This window comes from Ptychodera flava, chromosome 5 (assembly GCF_041260155.1).
Source record: "Ptychodera flava strain L36383 chromosome 5, AS_Pfla_20210202, whole genome shotgun sequence".
Classification (NCBI taxonomy): domain Eukaryota; kingdom Metazoa; phylum Hemichordata; class Enteropneusta; family Ptychoderidae; genus Ptychodera; species Ptychodera flava.
This window is the reverse complement of record NC_091932.1, coordinates 18,529,899-18,541,058: the sequence shown is the minus strand read 5'-3', so window position 1 is coordinate 18,541,058 and position 11,160 is coordinate 18,529,899. Positions and strand designations below refer to the sequence as shown.

Sequence of the window (11,160 nt, the reverse complement as noted above, 5' to 3'; positions counted from 1 at the left end):
TTCATTTACAACCGCAGACAGAGCTGGTTTTGCCTTTTGTACAAAGTTTACATAATTATAATTCTGACTGCATCAAGTGGGTGTAATCAGCAGTAAACAGGGCATGGTTGTAGTTCTGTCGATTTAATTAGAAATTCAATATAACAATAGCACTGCAATTGATGCTTTACTGTATTAGGATCAAAGGATATACTTTGTAATGTTCTTGTAACTGTTCCGCCCATCACCGCCACATAATGACGTGACAAGAGGGTTATGCTCTTTTGAATCCGATAGACTTTTAAACACTTGTTATCCACAGATACATAACAGGAAAAGTTAATGTACGCCATAACGCAACTAAAATATTACAGAACTTATTTGCTGAACATTCGATGTCGACCCGTGGCCATAGTCAGAACTTAACTCAATTAACTATCAAAAATGACTAAAAGTATAATATCACGGGTTTAATTATGATGCAATCAACGAAATATAAATCGATAGTACACGCAGATTGTGCACTAAAAATTAGGTCGACCACGTGTATTTATTCTTTGCATGTATGTTTATGTTGTTTCTAAGACGACAGAATGTACGATGTTTAAAATAAACCATGCCATAGTGTACGTCATGCGAACAAACCCCCAGCGTGTATGTTTGCAGAGCTTTAAGTTAAAAGTGCTGTATGTTTGCATAGCTAAAAGTTTTACCGTTTTTAAACATAACTCCCTCACATTTTGTCAAAGGTGACACAATCGGTAGGCGTATGGAATTTAGGTCAAACAAAACAGTATCTTTATTGTATGTAATAAATATCTTCGCTGCCGGATCATTTTTATTAACCCCCAGCGTATATGTTTGCAGAGCTTAAAGGTGATTATTTTGGAATTTGTTGTTATGATAACGCTTCTAAACTATAAACAAGTGGTGAACAAACAGGTGTATTTTATGGTGATATTTTATCTCAGTGGTTCCTCAATGCAGTTTATAACATGATTGTAACTAATTTGGGATAATTTGCTAGCGAATTTATGTCTTTAAAATATGCAAATGTATGCTCGTCTCCTTTCTTTTTTAAGTTACACACTTATTTTATAAGTAATTTGTATATTTAGACATTCCACTATAGGGCAGCTAAGATTTGTTTTAAAATTCGAAAATATATAAGCTCCAAATAATCCCAAATTAGTTCCAATGGTGTTTTATATGATAAAGTCAGGTTGACATCGTCATCCTCCGACTCCACTGATGATGTGAATCGATTCCTTTTAACCACAGACAAATATAAGCAAATATGGCGTGAAACCAAACATACGAATGTCTCTAGTATTTTACAATAAACATTGTCAGTAAATTGATTGCATGTTTTTAAAGCTAAACTTTGAATTGAAAAATTTGATTCTTAGCTAACCTTAGCAGTAAACCATCTTACGGGCCTTAGTTGGCCTAAACCACTCATATCGTGACATCAGATACTGTTGTTCAGTTAAGAAGAGAAACGAAGGGGTAAACGATGAGTACAATAAACAGTGTATCTCAGTAAACGACCTGACGGGGCTAAGTGGGATTAAAAATATCGAATCATGACAACAAGCATGGTTGTTCGTCCCGCAGATTATGCACATCAATATTTTCCGTTAATGTAGAAGCAGTGTTGACATGCAATGGTATCATAATTGGGACGTGTCGGGGCATGGAATCTCTCTTTTGTGCTCGAGTGCACACATAGAATAAATTTTGACCTAATGATGAGCAGTTCAATAGTTATTCATGGTCCTCATACGCACAAACAGGTGTTTGAGGCATTTAGCAAATTTGTATATCAATGTCAGAGCTGAGTTTTTGGTTGTTTAAATGCACATGAAGAAAGTGGTTGCGCTCCGCAAAGGTTATTCTACGCCTTGAATGTTTAGTTTGGTGTCAGAAATCAAGCTTGCGAGAACAGAGATGAAAATGGTCCATTATTGCTGGTGTGCAAGAAGAATTATTTGAGCGACAAACGTAAAATAGTGATCGAAGATATCTATTTTACCGACATTTCTTTTGATTTCCTTCTTGGAGTCTTTGTCATAAAATTAGTCATCCCGAATACGTTTACGTCATTCAACTGGTAGATCTACTTTTGGGCTACTGAAAGGAAAAATGTATACAATTCAAAATTGTAGGTATATTGAGGACCATTTTACAAGTGGTATAGCCACAAATTGATGACGTCAAAATCGCTGTACACAAAACACAGACGCCCCGTAATTGCGGCACAGGCTATCTAATTATCTTAAACGGCTTAGTTTTTGTGTCGGGTGAAGCACAATTGGGGCCAGGAATTGAGGTTAGCTGACCAATTGTCGGAACTGCACTCGTCTACGCTCGCTCTGTTGCGACAATTTGGTCAGCTCACCCAATTTCGGGCCCCCTCTGTATTTCACCCGACACAAGATCAAGCAAATGAAGACAATCACACATTTTTAGGGTTAGGGTGAGTTAGTTCATGTGATTGCGGTAACTATTCCGTCTAATTCCGGGTATAATATGTTCTCTCTCACGATTAATTTGTCAATGTTTTGTCATGTACAAACTGACCCCGACGGCAATGTCCATATTGACCCCTTTTGGATACAGCAGTTGCCAAAGACGGCACACTGTTAAGTATCAAAATTCAGAGTTCATTCAAATGCAAATAATAATCAATATGACGGTCAAAAAAGCTTTATGTTTTCATTCACATTACTGATTCTACAGACCACAAATCACACCTGTATATAATTAGTTCAAACTCTGTTGTTGATTGGTTTAAATTTTTTTCAGAAATTTATTTCCTTGATCTTTGCGATTACACCTCAAAAACGATTTTTTGCCCGGCTGTATTCTGGAAATCTATGGATCTATGCATGTAAAACAATACATCTATAATGAATTCAAGTTCCAGAAATCCAAATACACGATCGACATAGTGACAGACATTTGGTATTTGGAATCATTGGTCGCGATATTTGTGCTTGCTTTTTAATTTCTGTTGACCGAGGAATGCCAATACTTCATTGATTTGTTCTTCTAGGTTCCACTATCATTTATATAGTATTATATAAAATTTATATTGAATTATACTTATATAGATCCTCAATCATTATATTGGCAGCGAATTTCGTTTGCTTCTGTACTTAATTCACTTCGTCGATCGGCGGAACTATAATGTAATTTATAATGATATTTTCGTTACAGATCCAACGAATTGTTGTTCACGTTTTCATCTACAATGGCAATGAAATATTGCATTTCATACATATTGAGCGATGAACCACTTTATACAAAGTGTATTGTGTAAAAAAGGAACACACACACCTTTCGTATTGTAAAAAGGCAGCAAATGACAAAATCTAATGATAGATATAAAACACAAAGTTTTCATCATTTAAAACATCCTAAACAGCCGACAATTGTATGCCTTACCTGTGCAAATACAACAAATAATATTAAAACGTATACAAACAATAACGAATCTGCACAAAAAACACGACAATGCAAAGGAAAAAAAAGGCAGGCAATAAAGCATTAATGCAAAGGCATAATTTCCGTTCTCATAAGTAGACTACCTAGACGAGAGGGAGAGTCTATGCATGGGAACGTCGGAACATATCATAAATTCACAGCATTAACTCTATACCAGTTCACATCGTGCCTGCTGCCGGCTGCCGACGAACCACTGCGAGTGTGTACGAACTGTTTAATGTAAAATGGGAGGTCCCGTTAACTTGGACGTCCGTGAGATGGTATTGGATACTACAAGCTGAGAGTTATAGCTGTAGTACTCCAAATGTCTTGTCCAACTTCAAGTATGATTATGAAATTCCCTGTGATGCACGCTACACAGGTATCATTTAATGACAGGGTACATGTATGTGTTACACATTATTGAATACAATGGTAAATACTGTACATGTGGTCGCATTGAATGAGGTACGGCATAGTACTGGTCTCAGAATATCATGGTACGTACAGCTAATGCAGCTTGAACGAAGGCAAGTGTGGAAATGTGAAACGTAATGTGTTTAATTTATTAAGACGTTAACTGGTATGTTGTTTACCCGAACCTGCTTAACTTCAAAGACCTACGTAAAAACGTATAATATAATATTTTCAACTTACATTAACAAATAAATACATGATATCTCATCCATGACACTCATAATTAATGCATTTTTCTACGTGTTTAAATTATATTTACAACAGTAAATGTAACGAATACATGTACATTCACTGCTATTACTAGTCCTAAAACAATTTACGTCCAAGTTTTAACATAAGATTTATTAATATGTTGAACAACAGACCAGATTCAAACCACAGTAAACAACTGACCAGATTCAAAATTATGGATATACATGTTATTACAGTGTAATAATGAAGTGCTAAAATAAATCAAAGATGACATATTGACATTTCAGCAGCACGAACAGAGAATGTTTCACCATTATATTTTCTGTTTCAGTACTAGTGTATTTACCCGATTTGGCCAAAGAGTCCCCCGTATACTAAAAATATTGGTGTTTGTCAGATAACCTCATTTTGCCCTCTAACCACCATGTCTTCGCCAACACTTGTATCACCTGTTGATCATTGACTCAACAAAGTATGCGTATGGTACGGTAATCAAGACGAGTCTAAAGTCCTTTGCCACTGTACTCGTTGCTATGCGACATTTAGAATACTTGCACATGCGCACAACGTTCAAAGTTCTCAGGTGAAGATCGGAATCTCCTATTTGTAGACGGCGATTTTTATAACGATTGTACGTTCACATTCCAATGTAAACGATTTATCATATGTATGGTTACACGAAAACGCCATATACATTGTTAGAAGACCCCGACTCTATTTTCAAGGTAAGTCTAGTTAATTACGCTTAAGGTATCTACAAGCTTTAGTTTAATTACATTCCAGGTTCGAAGACATATGTAAGCAACAGCGGTTGACTATCTTTATAAAGAACGGGTTTAGTCTCGAAAGTTAACCATTGCGTTTAGAGCTTCCTGTTTGGCAGAGTACCTTTAGGTTAATTGTTTTATAAACACTTTGTGACTCAAATAAACGTCAAAGCGTTTAAAATAAGGATAGCAATAATCCGTGCTTCATGCACTTATTGCACAGTGTTTCAATATATTCGATTATCAATTACATGCAATTGTGTCCACATCGTGATCTTCGGCTTTCATTAACTTACACTTACAGTAAGCTTTTCACATTTTCCCCCTTTAACATATAAATTACTTTTAAAATCGTATTATACTGCCAAAATATGCAGAAATCAGCATGATTTCAATATGTAATATAACCTTTTTCCAGGCTGCAGCTAAACAACAAGAAACGATACAGAATGGGCTCTGGTGCATGCAAAATAGATGATCCATGTACGTTGGTCAAGCTTCTCTCTGGGATTTCAAATGTTAGCGATAAGTCGATCTTACAGCGTGTAGCCATGAGGTTAGAAAAAAGACGTTGATGTGTCACATATCTCTCTTAATCTCCTTACATATATATCTCATGGATATTGAGGATCCTATAAGTTGAAACACACAGTACTATAAATAATCATCTTTATATATCTAGAGGGCCTCGAATTAAAAATATGAACTTAAAATGTGGTCTGAGCACGATACTTAGGCATGGTTTTTCAAAATGAGAAAAAAATACGATGAATACCAAGGTTTATGAGAAAAGTGACATCGATATAAACTTTAAAATCATAAAGCTTCTATTTTTGTCATGCAATATACCATATGGCAAGCTAATCGGGTGTAATGGTGTGTACATTTTACCACTTATCATAATTAATACAATAACGCCAGACAGTCTCTACTGTACAACGTGTAGTCAATCTACTTTCCTTGACTCATTAGCTTAGGGTATCTCTCAAAAGTATTCATATGAATTACACACCCTACCGTATCAGGGCAAAAATTTCCATTAAGTAGTTTATTCTCCGTCAGTCGGGGTTTCATTAACCGTTAACATATGGACATTCACAATGTCATATCATTTAGCCAAACCAATAAATTGTGGAGGCCGCATCTCATTCAATGACATCAACAAGGTGATAAAAGAAGTGGATGAAAGCTATGGGGGAAAGGAAACGACCGACAAGGAGGAGAACAAGGGGGAGGAAAAGAAGGAGGAGAAGGAGGAGAAGGTGAAGAAGGAGAAGGAAGAGAAGAATGAGGAGAAGGAAAAGAAGAAGAAGGAGGAGGAGAGGAGGAGAAAAGGGAAGAAGACAAGAACTGTTTGCGATATTGTTACTCTCTCCTCGCGAGTAAGGAAATTGAGGTAAGTTTGAACAAAAAAGAGATGTGACAGACGATCTTGTCTAATAACCACAATCATTTAGAAGAAACTGACTCATATTCTTTTTCAGTAACTCATAAATTGCATGAGACGTCTTGCATGACATATATTTTAAAAGATATGACTTAATATACTCGCTGTTATTTTACAAAAACTATGTCGAGGACGTCTTCTAATAAGTAAGCTTAGCCAAGGTACTAGACCTGCAAATATGTCTGAGTTCTCAGTAAAGCCAAATCGCCGCAAAAGATTTCAATCTGAACAATCATCATCCCGAGTTTATCAACTTTTACAGTATGACAGGATAATCGTCTACTGCGACTACCGCACTGTGGTTTTTGATAAGGGAGAAAGAGCAGAAGAAAAACGGAAAAACACAAAGAATTTCAATACGGCAGCAGTTGTAAAGGATCACAAAGGAGAGCCACTTCTTTTCAGTTACATCGGTCATCATGTTATCATACCAAAGAATAAAGGGTAAGCGTTTGTAATACTATCTAATCCCCCATTGATTTTCTTATGATCCTTTCCAATATCAAATTGTCAAAGTTGATCAATGCATCCATATCCATTTAACGTGCCTCATGCTGTAATCAATTTACTATGGTAATGCTTTTCTTTATTATTGCAACTCAACTCAATTAAATCTATGATCAATGATATATTAGAAAGACATACAATGCAGGAAATACGATTCATTCAAATTCAGAGACGAATTTCAATATAAAAATTACTTTTTGTGTCGATGTTTAATATTTCTTAAAATTAACAGTACAGGCATAAAATGCGTCAGTGATCATTTTGCAATTATACCTCAGAAAGATCTTGTTGTGAAGAGATCTTACTTGGCCTTGTTTTTCTTTTCTTTGTTATAGCACATTAACCCATCCTCATCGATATCTTCGTAAAATTGATTTTTGTCGCATCGCCATGATATATTGCTTTAAACTCTACCGCTATACAGATGTCTTTGTAATCACTATATCAAGTAATTTAATATCAGTATTTTTAACTAATCTCCTTTGTTCTCTTATTTCACTCTTTTGTTTCTTCTATATAATTTTGTTGTTTTGGCATTTGTTGCCCATGTTCAAACATATTCAAAGCACGCCCCGAAATTCAATGATCAATGACATTTGAGAAAGACATACAAAGCAGAAAAGACCATTGATTCAAATTCAGAGACGAATTTCAATATACAAATTACTTTTTGTGTCGATGTTTAATATTTCTTAAAATTAACAGTAGAGGCATAAAATGCGTCAGTAATCATTTTGCAATTAGACCTCAGAAAGATCTTGTTGTGAAGAGATCTACTTTGGACTTGTTTTTATTGGTGTCGGACAGTTGGGACAGCGTCTAAGCGTCGAATTTAGGCTTTTTAGGAATAGGGCGTGCAAAATCTAGACTGGCGACCATGTATTCGGTGTAAGGATTTTTGTAGACAGAACAATTATTGGCTTTTTCTTTATTACGTGTTCCAAACTGTGGCTTTAAATATCAAAATCAACAATGCACAAAAAATGCACTAATTCAAAGTAAAAAGTGTTGTTTCATTATACCTTGCAAACGATGAAATGTTTTGTGAAAAAATGTTTGAATCATTAACTTCTAACAATAATAAAAACAATGTTCATTAGCGGAAAGCAGTAACTGTACTTTTCACCCATTTCTTGTTGATGATGCTTTTCACTAAATGTGGATCGTGTTATATTTAAGATTTCTAGACCTGAGAGCCTAACATTAAATAACTTTATTATTTTCGCATATTAGAAAATTCATAAAAAAGTCAATGTTTAGGAAAGCGATGATAATGGACTTGATTTAAGGTAAACCGTTCGTCGCCAACTGTCCTGATATACCTGCCGTTTTGTCGGCAATTCAACGTATAATTCTCATTGTAAACTTTGTTTAGATATTTTGCCAAAAAGCAAGCAAGCATGATACGAATATACTATCGGGAAATAATTACAATTATTGATTTATGGCTTTATTAGTTTTTGTTCGGAATACGAGTGCATAAAGTAGTAAAATCATGATATGCATAAATAACACGTAAATTTTATAGGTGTGAATTGAATGGAATTCATTACAATATATCTATAGTCACGAAATGTTCTTGAAACTACAAGGGTAAAGAATATTTTTTCCGATAGGAATGATTCCGGAGGCTCAAAAAATGAAGGTTCGGAGAAAAAAGACCCTTAGTCTTCGGAGTCAGGCGAGTATTTACTGTCCTTGTCCTTTTGTATCATATATTATGTGTGCGGCTTCAGTTTTTTGTTTGTTGTAATAGTTATAAATCGCCTAACAATATCTTTTTTTCGAGTTGCGATTTTACATATTTCAGCAAATGATATAAAAATAGTGAGCTGATGATATCAATATATCTGGACTGCTTAAGCATTGTAATCAACTTAACTGCTCGTGATTTGTTTTGCCAAGCTGTTTTGAGTGTTCAGAAAACTTTTCAGTGATGAAAGAATGTTGTTTTTGTGCTCTCTGTAGAATTTACACTGTTTATCTTTGAATAGTTTTTAACGTGTTCAACGGTATGAACTTAAACGGAGACTTAAATTTTTAAACTCACATTGTTTTCGTTTTGTTTTCGTTTTGTTCCGTACTCAATTTCTTATCGAAAGGACATTTTTAGAACACGAATGAAAAGAAGCGAGAATATTATTATGACAATTGATCGTCAATATTTTGATAGCTCCATAGGTGAATTCATGCTTGCTATTTTGAAATATATTTTCGTATATGGGTGGAGGCTGTAAATACACACGTACCAATGCAATACTTGAGTATTTTAATGGACATGATTTCTCTATAAACAGCATAGATCTTGTTCATTATTGATGTTTCAATTTTGTCGTCTTAAGAGCAATGTTTTTGTTTCCTTCCTAGGAAGTGGTTGTGGATGTTATGGGAAAAATACAACAATCAAAATGACGACATTTATGAACATCGGAAACATCTTTAAGGCGAATGTTTACATAGTCTGCTTCATTTGATCGTAAATGAATTTGGATTGAAACGGTTTTACATAATACATTAGCTTACTTGCATATGGCAGTTTAGAAAAGGAAATCAGCGCGTGGTATGTGGTCTATTAGTATAGCTAAGAGTAGAAGTACTATTACCACTGCCACTGATAGTAATCCACTAAATATTTTCTGATAACTGTTAGTACAAAGTATTAAACATTGTGCGTTTAACGTTTTATTGTAGCATACACGACCTTTCGGGAAAGGGATAAACGAAACTTCTACATTTTAAAATTTACTTTAAAGACGACTGGTAGACAGATCTCGCGGCCCTTTGATTTCTTTATTTGGTAATCGATGTAAAAGTCTATCTGAAACAAATTTGAGCGATATTTGCGTCGTATTTGTTTAATTTTAAAACGTATATTGCATGTGAGTGTGCGTACATAACGTCCGAACTTTATTAATACCGGCCAACAGTATGTTGATACGTCGCAGTAAAAACGACAAAAAACTGTTACCGCTTTTTGAAACATCCTTTCTATTTGGGAAAATAGCAGAGTGCTTCCAACGATCATCTTTATCAACTTTGTACCTGAGGTATATTTCAAGTACAGTGCGAGTTCGAATTTGAAGGGAAGTGGATTATATTCCTAAATCGTGACTTGCTGCTCTTCTCTCCCGATGAATAGGCTATGAATAAAGGCTCATCAGGTGAATTCTCATCATTATGATTACTTGTATTCGAGATGTTCATACAGTTATATTTTGGGGCACCAGATTCGAGATTGCTATGTGTACACTTAAAGTTAATATTTCTTTAATGGTAAACTGTTTTACAAACAAACGGCTTTGGTGGACCGAGATCGTAAGGAGGAACCACTCTTAAGATAATAAGATTGACCTTTGGCCTATCACCTTTTGACATGAAAAAATTGATACATCGCGCTGTATCGTTTCAACTCGATTGGTACCACATGGCAACGCACATAAAAACCAACAAAACAGTCGCCATTTGGTTGGTGTACTTCCTCACCTTGTAGAAGCAAATGTGATCTATTTGATGTGATTGAGTTTCTGAAAAAAGTCCGGGCTCTTTTTTTCCAACCTTCACGCTTTGACGCTGCCATGTAATTGCAACCTAGCTACTTATAATATAGTCGAATATGCAAAAAAAATGTTATTCTTCGAACTGCGACCATCTGTTTGCACATGATTATTAACCCAAATTTTTAAGCACTTTGTGCTGAGCGACGTTTGATTGCCAATTGTTTGATAGCAAAAATACGTCATCATTTACAGCAGAGGAATTTATACTCTTCTAAGACTTCGGAGTGTTTAGTTAGACTGTTGAACTTCCAGGAGAAACGGCCTATGCACTACCTACGCAAACAAATCAAAGCTCGTTGGCAAGCAAAAACGCCTGCCTTCCACAACGTTCGTCGGTAGTTGATATGGTTTCGACACTTTGTTTTTATATGGTTAGGTTTCTTACTCATAATTAGATGTTACATGTCTTTGAAAACGGAAATTTGTAAGTCTGCAGCTTGTTCGTAGACGTTACCTCTGATCGCCAATTGTCGACAAACATTAAGTGCAAAGACATCCAAACATAGAACACCCTCTTTGCTACAAGTCTAACACCTGGCCATTTAAAGTTCACTACTGCTTTTTTGCTTTTGAAATTATGTCCTATCGGAGTGCGGTGTTGTTGCTCATATAAACATTGACATGTTAGTTTTACCTTTCAATATTGCGTAATGCGATGGACTGACCATAAAATACAAAGCAATAATGTTTTATTTCTCTTATATGGTGGCATAACAAATTGACCGCAAAGAGAATCGAAAAAATG

General features: G+C 35.2%; 1 long non-coding RNA gene across 1 annotated transcript; it reads left to right on the top strand.

Annotated features, from left to right (window-relative positions):
• The first annotated feature begins 6,224 nt into the window (after positions 1-6,224).
• Positions 6,225-8,541, top strand: LOC139132519 (uncharacterized). The gene is made up of 3 exons (XR_011552336.1): positions 6,225-6,300; positions 6,614-6,795; positions 8,475-8,541. It is a non-coding gene; the product is annotated as an uncharacterized lncRNA (long non-coding RNA).
• Positions 8,542-11,160: the final 2,619 nt, after the last annotated feature.